This window comes from Neoarius graeffei, chromosome 27 (assembly GCF_027579695.1).
Source record: "Neoarius graeffei isolate fNeoGra1 chromosome 27, fNeoGra1.pri, whole genome shotgun sequence".
Taxonomy (NCBI): Eukaryota; Metazoa; Chordata; class Actinopteri; order Siluriformes; family Ariidae; genus Neoarius; species Neoarius graeffei.
The window spans coordinates 6710685-6727537 of record NC_083595.1 but is presented as its reverse complement, the minus strand read 5'-3'; the positions used below and the strand labels follow the sequence as shown (position 1 = coordinate 6727537).

Sequence of the window (16853 nt, the reverse complement as noted above, 5' to 3'; positions counted from 1 at the left end):
GTAAGAAAAAAAACTATTAATACTAGTACTGTGTGCAGGCAGTCTCTCCTGAAGACTAAATTAAACAATTATAAACTAATAAAATTAATGGCTCAGACTTCATAGAAGGAAAAATAAACTATTTGAACAGAATCTCACAGTATGATGCTGAAGCTGCCTAAACAATGGAAAATAAAATACCATTTTGGCAAAAATGTTGGCATCCATTAATTTCTCGTATTAAGTAAAAAAATAATGTAAAGTGCACATGGTCCTTCACTGTAAACATAACACACTTTCAGTAACAGAATTTAAGCCTATATAAACACTGACTCGCACATCGTGCAATGTTGCCAGATACTGCTGACGTTTTCCAGCCCAAAATATGTTCAAAACCCGCCAAAATGCTAGCCTGGGCCCGCCCATCCTAAGCGTGACGCACCAAAATGCACTTGAAACCGCTCAGTTAGGCGGGAAACCGCCCAATCTGGCAACACTGTGCGGCACATGCTGCTTCTCTTGAACGTATAGAGGGATTTCACTGACGTCACCCGAAACCGGAAGTAGAGGTCTGCGCGGGTCGGATTTTTCAGTCCCGCTCCCGCCCACTCCCGCAAAGAATTATGATTTTCAGTGATGCAGACGTTCGCGTTATTTCTCAGGAAAGTTCTTGTCTTGACACAGCGTGATGGTGCCCCGCCCCCTACTTTGAGTGGATTTGAGCATAAATATCTACAGCTCACGTTCGTTATTATTTACCTTGTTTCTGAATTCAGAATGTTGAAATGGCAACATGTAGACCTAATAATAATAATTATTTAAGTAGGCTAATCATTTAAGTATGCGCTCTCCCGTGGTGCATCTCCTATGAATAATTAGTGTGAAAGGAGAGATGGATCGCACTCTTGAACTTATTCTTTTAGTTACATTTCTCTTCAGTTGTTTTTAGCAGCAGAACGAGACAAACGTTTCGGCTGTTGCCTTCGTCAGTGTCTATTATAATAATAATAATAATAATCTCATCTCATGATCTGTAGCCGCTTTATCCTGTTCTACAGGGTCGCGGGCAAGCTGGAGCCTATCCCAGCTGACTACGGGCGAAAGGCAGGGTACACCCTGGACAAGTCGCCAGGTCATCACAGGGCTGACACATAGACACAGACAACCATTCACACTCACATCTACGGTCAATTTAGAGTCACCAGTTAACCTAACCTGCATGTCTTTGGACTGTGGGGGAAACCGGAGCACCCGGAGGAAACCCACGCGGACACGGGGAGAACATGCAAACTCCGCACAGAAAGGCCCTCGCCGGCCACAGGGCTCGAACCCGGACCTTCTTGCTGTGAGGCGACAGCGCTAACCACTACACCACCGTGCCGCCCAATAATAATAATAATAATAATAATAATAATAATAAACAATAAAAAAAAGACAGGCGAGCACGTAATTCCAAGTGGAAATTTGGTATATTTATTGTTCAGCCATACAAAACATTAGGTTAACCAAGTTTACATTTGTAAAGCATTTCTAACTACAATATCCTAGTATGTCAGAACCTTTTGGCACTTATCACAGCAAGCAAAGGGCAGCTGATTTCCCTTCGCGTCGTACACGAGTGAGAATGATTTCCAAATGTCCGATTTCAGGACTCTTGACTTTTTAACGGTAAATGTACCTCTTTTTAAAGCAGCACTTACTTTTGAAGCACTGTGAGCTTCAGTAGAGGAGCTCTGCTCTTCTGCCATGATCGGAGATCTCAAACACGGAAGAGGAAAGGAATCGGAAACGTACGAGAGATATTTATCCTCTCCTGGATCAGAATCAGAATTCTGATGACCAGCTCATCTAAGGTGTCATTGAGGCATCATGTTAGTGTGGGTCACTGGAGGCTGGGTGTGAACGGCGAGTCATTAGAGTGATCAAAGGATTGCCCGTTAGGGTGATCAATGGCAATCTGACTCTCTCTGCAAATTTAGGCATCTTAAAATGTTTTTATTAATGCCAAATAAAATATCCAGCACAAATTATATATGATAGACATAAATTAATAATTTATAAATTTTATTTTAAACACGTTTTTAGTTAGTGGGACTGCAGCTTATCACCGCTCCCGCCCGCGCCCGCATTGTGCACTCCCACTCTCGCCTGCGCCCGCAATGAGCTTTCAAAATTTGTCCCGCGCCGCATTGCTTTGCGGCAGGTCCCGCGGGACTCCCGCAGGACTGCAGGGCTCTAACCGGAAGTAAACAAACCCTGCACCATATTGGAAGACCAACAAACTCGTGATTAGGGGGAAATAACGGCAGCGGTATGTGAACCCACGAGAATAAAGTGGAGTGGCAAACGACTTAAACAAATCTGAGCTGTTTTATTTGATTTATTGGCCCAACAGTAGACTTGAAAGAAACCTGTGTGAGACTTGGCAAAAAACTGTGGATATAATGGATAAGTCTGTGCATGATCTGCGGATACTTTGAGGTAAGCAAATGCAAGAAATTCAGATTTAAAACATGCTAAATTGGCCCCAAGTTGATAACTGTACGAGGAGCAAGCCTCCCAGACTTCTACAATTTAATAATAATAATAATAATAATAATAATAATAATTTAGGATGGTTTGAGGCTTGCTCTCCCTCCTATTATATAAATAAAGCATAGTTGTTTTGTAGGCATATATCATAAATACATATGTATAATTTGGATAAATTAACCTAAATTATGGATACCTTAATAGTCACAAGTATTAATTTTTCAACTGAAAAGATATATTATTAAAAGATATCAACAAGATTACCTTGGCCATAACTATGTGTAGGTTATTCTTAACAACAGCTGTAATATCATGAACCAAGCCACTAACAACATAATTGTAAGCCTGTAGCCCTTTGTAGGCCTTCAAGTCATCAGCAGTGTAGGCACTGGGTGTAAACAACAAATAGTTTACAATGTCTGGGTAGCAAACAGATGGCAGAATTGGTGTCCGGTCCTCCTTATGTTTCCATTCTCCCTTGCCCCGAGTCTTATCATATGGGTCAAACCCATCAATCACAGCCAGTTTCTCCACATACCGTGCCCTTTCTGCAGCTGGTAATGTACTCACATAACCAGAATTATCAGCCATCGTGTCACTTCACTCTCGCTCGTACTTTGTTTTATATTGTTTTTTTTTTAATTTCCCAAAACATTCAAACAAACAGAGCACCATATATATATACAGATCCAAAAACATCAAAGTAGTAAAACACACACATAGCAATAAAGTAAAAAATATGACAAGAAAGGGGCTACTTAACTATCTTTACATATGTTAATCGAGTAAATCAAAGTCATCCAAAAAGGATATAAAATAACCAACATCCTTATTTTCAACTAACTTTAAAGATTTGGCAAAACGCTTGAGGTCATTCTTCCAGTGTGTAACATAAGGTTTAGTTAAAAAAAAAACGACATTTGTGAATAAAGTGTTTACCTAAAAGTAGTAAATTATTAATACCATATTCAATTTTATTATTTAAAAACACTCCAAATTTAATTTCTTTAATGGATAAAGGGGCAAACTAAATCCCCCTAGACTGTAGCCAAGCCTGAAAATCAATCCAAAATCTTTGTATTAAATCACATAGAAAGAAAAGATGTTCCAAATCCTCCTCCTCTGTTTCACAAAACACACATTTACCAGTTTCAAATTTAAATTTCTTCTTAAGAAATTCTTTGGTTGGGTAAATTCTATTCAAAATTTTGAACTGTATTTCTTTCGCTTTGAAGGGAATTAGAAAGGAGAGATATTTAGTTCTAATCTTTTTAATTTCTACTGTTTCAAAATCTTTTAATATGTAATCTCTTTTGACAGAATTAGGAAAGCAATTATTTTGTAAGGAACGTCTTAAAAATTTGTTATTGCATTTTTTATTACAAAATTCGACACCTTCAATCCAAAGTTGTCTCAGTCCAGGAGAGATGTCAGAGTACACCATATCCTGTTCCACCATAGTTCGGATTGGTACAGGAATAGCCTTTACGATTTGGTTGTATTTTCTTTTTGTACATTGAATCTGAAATTTCTGACAGAAATGACCGTGTTGTAAAATTTGTCCATCATTCATAAAGTGAGCAATAGCCCACACACCTTTGGAAAACCATTCCTCAATAAAAATAGATTTTCTATTAACCAATATATACCTATTATTCCACACTGGGCTATTATGAGGGGTAAAATTATGCTTAAATATTATTTTCCAATAAAGGAGGACCTGTTGATGAAAGTCAGAAAGTGTCTGAGGAAGTTTATTTAACTCAAAATCACATTTTAATAGGAAGTCGATTCCACCGAGCTTATTGAAAATGAGGTTGGGTATGTAATACCAGATAGAGTGACTATTATTTAGAAAAGAGTTTAACCATTTAAGTTTCAGTACACCGTTCATGATGTCAAAATCTATTGCATTTCCCCCTCCCTCACCATAGGGTTTGATTAGATCATCTTTACCTATATAATGACATTTGTTCTTCCAAATGAAGTTAATGTTTAATCTATTAAATGTTTTTATCATTCTTTTTGAAATAGGGAGGGAATACGCAGGATAAATTAATCTAGAGAGACTCTCCATTTTGGTCAGTAATATCCTGCCAAAGACAGTGACATCTCGCTTTAACCATTTATTTAAGATTAGTTTACATTTGTCAACATTATCAGATAGATTTGCTTTGTCCCGAATATTACTATCTTTTGTAATGACTATACCTAAGTATTTCACCTCTTTCTTCACCTTTATATTGTACAACGATTGCAAGGGATGGTCTTTTAAAGCAAATAGTTCACATTTATTCAAGTTTAGTTGCAGGCCTGAGGCTTTAGAAAATTTAACAATAATTTGTTGAGCCAAGGGAATTTGATGTTTATTCTTTAAAGGACCCATGGCATGGTGGTTTGTTGATGCTTTAAACGGGATCATGGAGGCTTCCAGATGTTATATCCGCAGCCTTTCTCGAAATGAACCCTCGGAACGTAGATATAGCCTCCTGGAAGAAAGCCCCATTTCAGCGCTTTTCCCAGTGCGTCGTTTTGCTAATGAGAAGCATGGAGGCGGGGAAGGGTAGAGGGTGGGGGCGTGCCATGGGGGGAGGGGCTACCGGCTGCCTCCCAAGCCGGCCAAGAGCGCTCCTTGTCGGGCACGGCCAGGCGGGCGAATGCCCTGGTCCGTCCGCCCTGTCTAAAAAAATGGTACAACTCGAGCCCATGGTAAAACTGGGACTTTGTCGGGTTTTTTTCAGCCTGAGGCCCATGGTAAAACTGAGCAGTTTTACCATGGAGGAGTGGGGACTTTGCCGTTTCCTCCCCCCAACTCGCCCCTGGGAGAACCGCTGCCTCCACGGGCGGCCGGTGCCGCTGGAGGGCCGCCCCCGCGACCTTGGCTCCCGACAAAAGATTGGATCTAGGGCTGACTTTCAATGGATGGCAGCGATGGAGCTGCTCTGCCACTCACGACACCCTGGCCCAGAATCAGGGAAAAATACCGCGCGCTGACGTCATTAAGGTGCGACGCGAGGAAATAAAATAAATTCAACAAATGTTTGGGTTTTTACTGAACAAACAAACAAATAAAATGAACGAGTGACTTAAAAAAAAGAATGTGGGTGTCTTTGTAAAAACTGTTTTGATTGGCTATTATAACAGAGGTAGCGCAGAGTACCTGGCTAACTGCAGGAAGCGGTTAGCTGCACAGCTAATGTAGCCATTGCAAACGCACCGATTTTAAAACACCGCAAAACGACTTAACAGTTATACACTTACTTGTTCGGTGTTTGTTGCTGATGCGGCAGGGATGCTTGGTACGGACCCAGGCTTCAGTGACAGTTGATGTGCAAAACCTGCCCTGTACTGTCCCAAGTTGTGGAAACATTCCTCAGGAAAATGCTTCCGACAAACATACACCGTCTTAGGTAGACTCGACGGCGTATTATTGGAGTAAATAAAATTAAGCCACTGCGTCTTCAGGGGCTCTTCCGTCGGCAGTAAAAACAGACTCCTTTCTGTGTTGTCACATCCATGTACAGCGCAATTTCCATGTTTCGCTAGCTTAGGTGATGCCATGTTGTTGTGTCCTCTATGGTCTCCTCACTACAACTGGGCGGGCAATCCATACAGTGGGTGGGAATCCAGAGGAGGGGGCGTGGGGATCATCTCCCTTGCTGACGTAGTAAAGGGAAGAGCTTATCAATGCGCCATTTTGACGTGCCATTCTCAAATGTTGGGCATAGTTTGGTTTACACATTATGAAATTTCTAGCCACTGGGGTGACTTAAGAAGGTCAGAGGAACTCATTTTAACGTTAAAAAACCTCAGAAAGTGAAAATTTCATGCCATGGGACCTTTAAAAAAAGGGCTGTGTCATCAGCTAACTGACTAATTATTAATGATTTACCCATGACCTCAATACCAGCAATATTACTGTTTTTAATTAAAATGGCGAGCATCTCTGCCACCATTATAAACAGCAAAGGTGAGCTTCCACAACCTTGATGAATGCCCCTTTTGATGCTGAATCTTTTGCATGTTCCGTGGCCTAAAGACACTGAGCTATTTACATCGTTATAGAGCATACTAATTGTATTTCTAAATTTTTTTCCAAATCGTGTGAGAGTTTCTAAAATAAAAGGATGCTCTACAGACTCAAATGCCTTACAAAAATCTAAGAAAAGAATAAAACTGTCATTCTCAATTAAATCACTATAATCAATTAAATCTAAGACAAGTCTAATGTTATTATGAATATTCCTTTCTTTTAAAAAAACCTGAATGTGTCTCACTGATTATATCTGACACCCCATGTTTAATTCTTGCTGCAAGTGAGCTAGAGAAGATTTTGTAGTCTGTATTTAATAGTGTTATGGGTCTTAAGTTATCTAATTGCCGTTTATCTTTTCCTGGTTTAGTAATTAAGGTGATTATCCCTTGTTTCATACTTGTCATTAGTTCTCTATTTTCCATACAATCTAATAATGCTTTAAATAAAATTTCTCTCACATCCTCCCAAAAGAATTTGAAAAAATTAACTGTGAGCCCGTCTGACCCTGGGGACTTATTTGATGTCATTTTTCTGACAACTGCATCTAATTCTTCAATTTTAAGGTCTGATTCACAGAATTCTTTAAATGAACTATCAATCTGTGGAATCAAATGACCAATTTTATCAAAAAAAGCATCACAATCTATTTGGGAAAAGTGAGAAGAGTACAATTTAGAATAGAATGTATAAATCTCATTTTCTAAGACTTTGGGATCTTTACATTCTTTATCATCAATTAATAGGCTAGATATAAAGTTTCTTTTTTGTCTACTTTTCTCCAGGTTGGAAAAATATGAGGAATTTTTTTCTCCAGCTTCGATCCATTTATCGCAGGATCTTACAAAAGCTCCCTGTGCTTTATTCAGATAATGTTGATCTAATTGAGTTTGCAATTCCATAAGTCTACTTTTTTCTTGCATAGTCAGATTGCTTTGACTGCAGCATTCACTTATTTCTTGCAGTAACTTACTTTCATCTTCTTTTTGTTTTCGAATTTGGTCTTGACTAAACTGAATACTAAATTCTCTAATTTTAAATTTTATAAATTCCCATTTATTGATATACCCTACAATCGAAACATTAGCCAAAATATCTTTAATAATCCTTCTAACTATATTACAATAGTCTTCATTTTGTAAAAGTTTAGCATTAAACTTCCAATAACTCTTCTTATTTGCTTTCCTTATTTCAGGTTCTAAATTCAGCTCTATAAAACAATGATCTGAAAGAGGTGCATTTGAAATCAAAGCTTTTGAGGTTTGATTAAGTACCCTGTCACTTCCCAACCAAAAGTCAATTCTAGATTTAGATGCCCCATTTGGTTTAAACGTGCTGTCAAAAATGTCGCGTTATTAACGCATTAACTTGACTCAATTTTAACGGCGATAATTTTTTTATCGCGAGATTAACGCTCTGTGACATGATGCCACGCCCCGCACAGCCAGAGTCCTCTGCCCTCCCCTGAAGAGCCACGGTGCTCGGCTTAGGTTTCGTTTTCCCATCGGCGGCTCCAGCCCCACTTTGCAGTGGCTGTGACAAGACGTGTTATGCTCTGCAATAAAAAAAAACAAAACACATTGGTACAACCAGTGTTCGAACTATGCCGATATTTTCGGGGGGTCCCTTTTTTCCCTTGGGGGGGTGCTTGCGCTTGTCTCAGAACGCGGATCTCCATCGCGCGCTCACTTCAGATATGCAAGTGCTTCCCGTTACACACGATTGCTATGTCAATAAACATCATTTTGCCAATATTTTAGAGACCCCTCAACATTTCTTAAATCATGTTTTCAAGGGATCTCATGTCTGTTTCAGGGGATCTCGGATCCCCCGAGTACCCCCGTAGTTCGAACGGTGAGCAAGCCCATTCACTTTTTTATGCTGATAAGAGAATTTACAATGGTTTTTCATGTGACAAAAATGTGCGATTAAATTGCGATTAATCGCGAGTTAACTATGACAGTCGCGACATTAATCGCGATTAAATATTTTAATCGCTTGACAGCACTAGTTTAAACCATGAAAAACACTGAAGCCCTGGGTTCATTGCTCTCCAAACATCTGTTAAATTATTATTTGCCATAAAGTCACAAATTAAGTTGTTATATTGGGGTCTGCTAGTTCTTGAGGGCCACCTGTCATGCCACTCATTCGGTGTCATATTCCAATCACCCCCCATCAGAACGTACTCGGTAGGATATCGACCTTTTAGTTCTGAAATACTATTTGTTATTTCTTCCAACATTATTTTGTTCTGATTGTCATTGTTATACCCGTATACATTAGTTAGAATGACAAACAAACCTTCAACTTTCATTACAGCAATCAACCAGTGTCCATTCGTATCAGTGCGGTGTGTCATGATATCTCCAGTAAAGTTGTTGAAACATATAGCCACACCTCCGGATCGTGATGAGCCGTGGCTGAACAGGATCTCATCACCCCATTGGTTTGTCCAAAAAGTTGTATCACTGTCTGAAGAATGAGTTTCTTGTAGAAAAACACAGTTAGATTTTCGACCTTTGCAGTATAAAAATAAAGCCTTTCTTTTAACAATTTCTTTCAAGCCCCTAACATTTTAAAGAACCAAATAAAATATTAACCTTTATCATGAACTATAAAGAATTATAAATTTACTCCACGTGTGAAAAGGAAGGGAAAAAAACGGTATAAAGGTTGAGCTCCTCAAACCGCTCACTAATTTCCACTGTTTCAGTTTTTGGTATATTTAGTTCACTTGTTTATCTTCAATTTTGCGCCCGTCGATGAATCCGTGGGGACCTCGAAAGTAGGCCCGTTTACCTGCACGTCTTGCCTCGTCAATCAAAGGCCATAGGCACCTTCGGTCTTCCAGGTCCTCTTGCGGTAACATCTCTGTGAAGCTAACGCCTTCTCGTTTGCAGACTGATGAATCCTTGCTGCGTTTCCAGATTTCCTCTTTGATTCATCTTTGAGTGAAGAGAACAACAACATTTCTGTTTCTGCTGTCTGCTCGTTTTCCTAATCGGTGGACGATATCCACTGCCTCTTCCAACTTCAGCTCCGGAGTAATCTTCTGGAGGATTTGTAAAACATTTTCTCTGATGTTCTCGTCTTTGGTTTCTTTCATACCTTTCAATCGTAGGCACCATCTCATTCTGTCTCGCTCTTGCTGCCTCACTCTTTCTTTCAAATTGCTCTGTTTTCTTTGAGCATTTGTTAATTTTTCTTCTCCAGTTGGATAACTTTGTTTTTGCAATCCTTCACTTCTGCAGCGTTAAACTCGACTGCCTTTGCCAAACTAGCAATCATGGCGGCGATCTGTCTGTTTTGTTCTTTAATGTCCTCCAGCTGTGCTTCACATTTCTTCTCTAGCCCCAAGATAGCTTCGAGTATTTTTTGTTGGAGATGCCATCTCCTTCCTCCGTTGGCTTGGACCTTTTCTCCTCTGGTGGTTGTTTTGAAGGAGTTGGGGGCGCAGAATCTTCTCCCCTCTCCCGTTTGTTTAGCCCTGCGTTAGCTAGCTCCACATTAACATAGTCGTGTTCAACTTCTATTATTTGCGACTGCATTTTGTGGTTGGATTTCGAATGTGCTAATTGACGTTTTGCCGGTTTAATCAGCTTCTGTACGTCCATTGTTACATTTCAAGCGGAAGATAACACGTTTTACAAACAAATTTTGCGGGGTTTTTTTTCCGGAGCTCCTGCAAAACACGACTTATCAGTCCGCCATCTTGGTGCCTCTCACTTTGTTTTATATTGTGGGTATGTAGTATGTATGTACTTGGTCTTCCAATATGGCGCCCTAACAAAATCTCGCGGTCCGGTGACGTCACGTGGTAGCCCTCTATACACGGAAGTAAGGCGGAAGGTAATTTGTCGACGTCACCTCAAGACGACGCCAACGATTGGTCAAATTTGCGGGAAAGTTGCGGTGATTGGATATAATTGCAGCACCGCCCTGAATTCACGGGGATTGGTTGAATTTGCATATCGTAACATCGCGAAATCCTGGAGGGTCTGATAAAACCGAAAGAAGAAGAAGAAGAATCATCATTGCTTATGGAAAAAGTATTCCAGACATGGCAAGCTCAATGGGACAAGGATTGAGACACTTGGGCCGAATCCCATTTCACCCCTTGGACCAACCCCTTGGCCCTTCCCCTCCATTTTGCGCGTTCACGTGAAGGGGTAGGGGTATCCCAATCCCAGTTAACGCGGAGGGGTAGGGGAAGGGGTAGGGCTTCTGTACCCCTCCAAACGGAGATTTTCCTGGAGCTGACTCCGAACGAAGGGGTTTGAGTGATTTCCCACAATGCCATGCGGATTTCAGCGAGATTTCATGCGGATTTCAGAAAGATGGCGGTTCCCGCGGCGAAAGATTGTCATAAATGTATTTTCTCCATTATTTACGTGTTTTAAGTTGTTATCCAGAAGAAACACGCCGCTTGATTCGCTTTCGAGCTGAGAATGAGCAGCGATTTCTGAAATCCAAGCTGCTGCTAAAAAGCTTTGGGAGTGAGTATTGTTTTCGGTTGCTTGACTGCGTACGTTTTGTTCTGTTATTCTCGCTTTTATTGTTTACATGAGTGTTCTGACACCTCATTCTGTCGGATGTGGTGCACGAAGCGCCAAAGATATCCCATTCAGTGGTGTTAGTTAACAAATCACACCCTGCCAGCAGAGATCTCTGGCTCTGACTGTAGCGGCTGGTCGCAGCCAATGACGCATTTGGTCGCGTTTTGCTAACATAAACGCTGACGGAGGTACGCGATGACGTATGCGATCGTTGAAGGGCTATCCCAGTACGTAAGGGTTGAATTTCAAGCCCTATCCCTTGTAGCTCAGTTTCAAGGGGAAGGGCCAAGGGGAAGGGGGAGGGGAAGGGGGAGGGGTAGAAATTAGAATTGGGATTGGGCCTTATATTCAATCCAGCCTTCAGTAAAATGCACATTGCACTCTTTCAGGAGTTAGGTCTCAACAAGTGGTGCTGACCCGTCTCAGCTTGGGGCATTGCACCCTAAACTCTACGTTACATCTGATTCATAAACACAGAGACGGATTATGCGAAGTGTGCAGAGTTCCTGAGACAGTTTCTCATGTTTTATTAGAGTGTGTGCAATATTGTGAGTCTAGACGTACGTTTTTTAACGACTTGTCCAGCTTGGGTGTTACTACTGTTTCCCTCCCTGTTCTGCTTCAACTGAAGGATTCTAAAGTTACATCCAGTCTAGTTAGATTTTTAAAATCCTCTGGCCTTTACGCCAGAAGACTGATGGACTAGTAGTGGACTTAATTATCCTGTAGGTGGCGGTAATACACCGGATGGTGTCCAATCCGCCATTATATCCTGAAGAAGAAGAATCATCATTTGAATCAGTTGGCGGTTCAGACCAAGAGGTAAATTTTATATTTCTTATTCTAACAGTCACAAATATACATAACGTTTGTTACATTCATTGCAGAAAAGCTGTTTGCATGCACTGTATAGATGTCCGCATAATTATAGGCTGGTATAAGTTTCAGTGTTGCACAGATTCAGCTGAGAGTTAATGCACAAATGAGGAACGAACACACAGCATTGCATTTTTATACTTTTTTTTGTTTTTATTATTTGTCGGGTGGACAGGAATATGTGGTTGATCAGATCTAAGACAACATATGATGTAGCGTTTCCATGAAAATATTAATTTTCTCATCCGCATGTGATTTCGTTGCTTATAGTGGTTATTTTCTGCAGTTATTCTTCTGCAATGCACAGTGAGTTTTAAGAAACCAGAACCAGAGAAGACAAGATGTTCCTACTTGGGGATGTCTGTATAAACATGCACAGCTCTGAAATACACAAACAGAGACTCATTTAAAGGTTTTACTGAAGAAAATGATTTGCTCTGCAGTCCTGAGCTCACAGGGGACACAAGTGGCAGCGAGAGCGAGAGATTTACGCTTTTGCTCTTTTAATTCCTTCTTTAAACTGATTGATTTCCTTTCTAATCTGGAATGTTGGTGTATTTGCTCTACAGCGGAGCAGCAGCGGCCACCATTAGGCTTTTAGTTCATAGTGTTAGTTTGTATAGCCGACTTCTACACCTGTCCTGTCTGTATATTTCCTCAAATAAATCAATAAATCTCCACCCTCGGGGGGTAAAGGGTCCGTTTGGAGAGAGTTACCGAGTTGCAGTGAGACATTAGAGCTGTATAAAGCTGACCAGGGTGGGATTTCAGTCAGCATGCTGCGACTCTGTGATGTGGACTCGCCCCGCCCACTTTTTTGATGGAGCGCTGTGATTGGACAGTTTCAGCGTCTGTTTTTTTTTTAAATCGATTAAAAAAAAAGCAGACGCTGAAACTGTCCAATCACAGCGCTCTATCAAAAAAAAGTGGGCGGGGCGAGTCCACGTCACAGAGTTGGAGAAAGGTGAAGTTTGTGTTGCGATTAAATGGTGTGTAATGTCAGTTCCTTCTCATTATTTTTCTGCTTTGTGTTTGAACAAGACACAAAACGATGAAATGCTGATTTTGCTTTACACTGAGTTCTCTTCATCTCTCACACTGAATGAATTTTCCTGGCGCTCCGGTTTTCTGCTCTCTGTAGAATAATAATATCGATAATAACTGATAGTTTTTCCCTCTCAGCCCAGAAGTTTGTGTTTCAGAGTGCCATGAAATCCTCTCCATAGCTTTATATCTCTCTCTTTCTTTCAGTGTAAAAGGTACAAGGTTGGTTATTTGTGCTGAAAAGCAGATGCCGAGGCTCCCGGAAAATCAGTACAACTCCCGACCTTAAGGGCAACAAGGAAATCTTCCCGATTTCACAACAATAATAATAATAATAATAAACTATTATTCGCCTGCGTCTCTGTATAAACACAATGCTTCCACCTGCTATAGACCCTTTTCAGTCACGTGACCTTCGTAAACGCGACCGCCATTTTGGACATGTACTGGACTTCGGCTCGAATCAGTTTGAATGCGAGGAAGGCGACAAACGAAAAACATAAAAGAAAAAGGAGCGAGATGCAGAAAACACCTTCACTATCCAGCGACGTAGGGCATTTATAGGGCGAGCAGAGGGAGAGGGATTTGCAAAAATTGAGGTTAGCAGGCTTAGAGAACGACGTTTACCTGCTTCCACCAGGATTGTTCACTGACGTACGGAAGTACACGAAGCCCTCGTCTTTACCTGACTTCGGCCCACATGATCTGTATACCTATGTCGTTAAAAACCCATCGCCATACACATACACGCCAACGTCCGAGGTTCCAGAGCGCGTTCCGGCTTGCTCCAGGAGTGCTCCGGCCGAGGTTCCAGAGCGCGCTCCGGCTTGCTCCAGGAGTGCTCCGGCCGAGGTTACGGAGCGCGCTCCGGCTTGCTCTGGAGCAAGCCACTTAATTTGAGGGCAACCTCGGCCGGAGCGCGCTCTGGAACCTCGGCTGGAGCACTCCGGGAGCAAGCCGGCGCGCGCTGCTTAATTTGAGGGGAACCTCGGCCGGAGCACTCCAGGAGCAAGCCGGCGCGCGCTGCTTAATTTGAGGGAGAGCAAGCCGGAGCGTGCTCCGGAACCTCGGACGTCGGCTCCGGCAGCTATTTATACTGGATCCGGTGTAAATAGCTGCCAGATCATAATTACAGTAAACTAGTAAATACAGTAAAGGAAAAACTTGAGACTGAAAGGTTTTAACAGTCATCCAAATGACTGAACGTAAACATTGCTACAGTAACATACCAGCTACTTGTTGACATTAGCTAGTCAACAATAGCTACTACAGAAGAACAAAGAGGTTACAATGGGTTATTTTAGCCTATTTGGTTACACACTCGCCGCCACAGAATGTTAACAGCAATGTAATGCCTTTTCTGGCTAATTTTATTCGTCTTACCTCCAACAAAGTGGTCACTACACAAGCGCTGGTATGCCGAGGGCTGCCAATCTGTTAATGGCCGCTATCCATCTTCTCCGTCGGGATCCGATAAAATGATAACCCTTGTCTTGTTTGTTGATGGTTACTACATCCAGGTGCACAACAATATAGTGGCATGATGGAAGTCTTGCTGAAAGTAAAAACTTTCTTTGCTGCCGTTCCTCAATGTTGGCTGTGGTAAACTACTGGTAGTACACGTCCAAAATGGCGGCCGGATTTGTCGTGACGTCACGTGAAAAGGGTCCATAGAGGGATCCCGCATGACGTCACTGCGCCGCGAGATTTCGGTAGTCGCCATATTGGAAGACCAAGTACACATCTATGCAAGTACATACATACATAAAACAAACTACCTCTGAAATGTAGCCAGGGCTGGTTCTGCCCTAATCTGGACCCGGGTGCAACATCGCGCAACCCCCCCCCAAAAAAAACAACAACACCAGTCTAAATCAGGACAACCAGTGTTCGAACTACGGGGGTACTCGGGGGATCCGAGATCCCCTGAAACAGACATGAGATCCCTTGAAAACATGATTTGGGAAATGTTGGGGGGGGGGGGGGGGGGGGTCTCTAAAATATTGGCAAAATGATGTTTATTGACACAGCAATCGTATGTAACGGGAAGCATTTGCATATCCGAAGTGTCGTGTTTACATCAAAGATAAAATAAACCGATATGACAACGACTGCTGCTGCCAGGTTGGTTGTTGAGTAGCCTGACTGTTTTTTTTCCTTGCGTGTGGTATCATTGTTGACGCGAGGTTGTTTTTTGAACATGCCAATGCGGACACGATTTCCCCTGATGAGTTATGACTTCAGACGGGATGCGTGTGTGGAGGTGTGGAGTCTGCGTGATATGTGCGTAAGATAGGCTTCTCATGTGTTTGGAGATCCGCGCTCCGAGACAAGCGCAAGCACCCCCCAGGGAAAAAAAAGGGACCCCCCCCCCGAAAATATCGGCATAGTTCGAACACTGAGACAACCATCACATAACTATAAACATTTTAGATCAACTATTTTAACTAAATGGGCTATAATAAATAAGCCTGCAGGCAGCCATGGCGGGCTGCCTCAGAAAAGTAACCATTTGTCCTAGCTTAACTCGTTTTGGATTTTCTGCCTCCTTTTTTGTATTTTCGACCCTGCGTTTATTTTCTTTCCTTTTCTGAAAACCCGATTTGTGTCCAGACATTTTGTTCTGCTACCAACGAACTAACTCGTCAGGTCTCGTCTCTCGAGCCCGCGATGAAGGGCAACAATTGATACATTTTTACAAACAGCCAATAGGGAGGTTGCAACGTTCAGGCTCTCCTTTGCTCACAGACACTCAGTAATGCACTTATTCTCTGTCCAGGGATGTGATTTTTCCGCGAATTCGCGGAATTCCGCTTTTTTCACCTCAAAATAAAAAAAAAAAAATTTCCGATTTTTCGCTCAAAAATCCGCATTCATATCCTATTCGTTCCGACTTTCAGTAATTCCATCATTGAGATGAAACGAGGTACGTGATTGGCCCATCGCTCTGTAACAACCAATGAACGCGCTTGTTAGATAGCTGTACGTAAGCTCGCTTCAAACGAAGAGTTGAAAGATGGCAGCCTCCGTGATCGAGCGTAAAGATGCGCCTGATCATCAGTTTGGTGTGTGTTTTTAAAGTAAATAAACATGGGGAAGAAGAAACAACCCAGCTCATTTCTTTCCCCATCATAAGCCTGTGAGTGGTGATGGTGTCACTGCACGTGCGACGGAGTGACGAAGGTTGCTGTGGCAACGGGGCCTCGCGCCATCTGTTGCTTCCTGGATGCGCATGCGCACGCTATGAAAGCTGTGGCGAAAAGGTTAGCATCGGAGGCTAAACCTTCTGAGGAGAAAAGAAAGGGCGGTTTTTATTTCAGTTTGTTTTAGTTACGTCCGAAGAAACAGCAGTTTAAATCACGGCTCTAGTTTACAAATCAAAATGGTTACTCAGTGAAAACAAAACAAAAGCTAGAGAGAGGGGGAGCGGTGTAGAGAGAGGGGGAGTGGTGGGAGCACACATGCAAACTCCTCACCTTTCGGCGAAATTCGCCGTTTTGGTCCCAAAATAGGTCACTTGTGTGAATCGTGTAGATCCGAAGAGTTTTTTTTTTTTGGGGGGGGGTAGGCAGGCTACAACGCTATTGTTGCCAAACATTTCACTTACAAGGTTACAGCCAATCAAGATAAACAGTTACTAACACGCTTCTTTTCCATTGGAGTTCTGATCAGCTGGTGCACAACCCACTGCTGGTTGCCAGTCCTCGCTTACGAATATTCCACAGATTCAGACCGCAAAGTCACCTTTTTATAGAGAGATCTGGCAACCTCATCTCGCGACTGAATCTGAATACCAATGGAACAGTTTCCAGCGCGCTCGGGGGTGAATA

General features: G+C 42.0%; 1 protein-coding gene across 3 annotated transcripts in view; it reads left to right on the top strand.

Annotated features, from left to right (window-relative positions):
- Nucleotides 1–16853, top strand: part of LOC132875034 (CD276 antigen homolog) — a 56547-nt gene that overhangs the window by 18634 nt on the left and 21060 nt on the right. Inside the window, exon 1 of one of the 3 annotated variants that reach the window (XM_060911616.1) lies at nt 11873–11925. The exons of 1 other annotated variant lie outside the window; for it this stretch is intronic. The gene's annotated coding sequence lies outside the window, so the exon portion shown is untranslated. Of the gene's footprint in view, nt 1–11872; nt 11926–16853 lie in introns of those variants that run through there. One more of the 3 variants, XR_009651745.1, reaches the window with a different exon arrangement.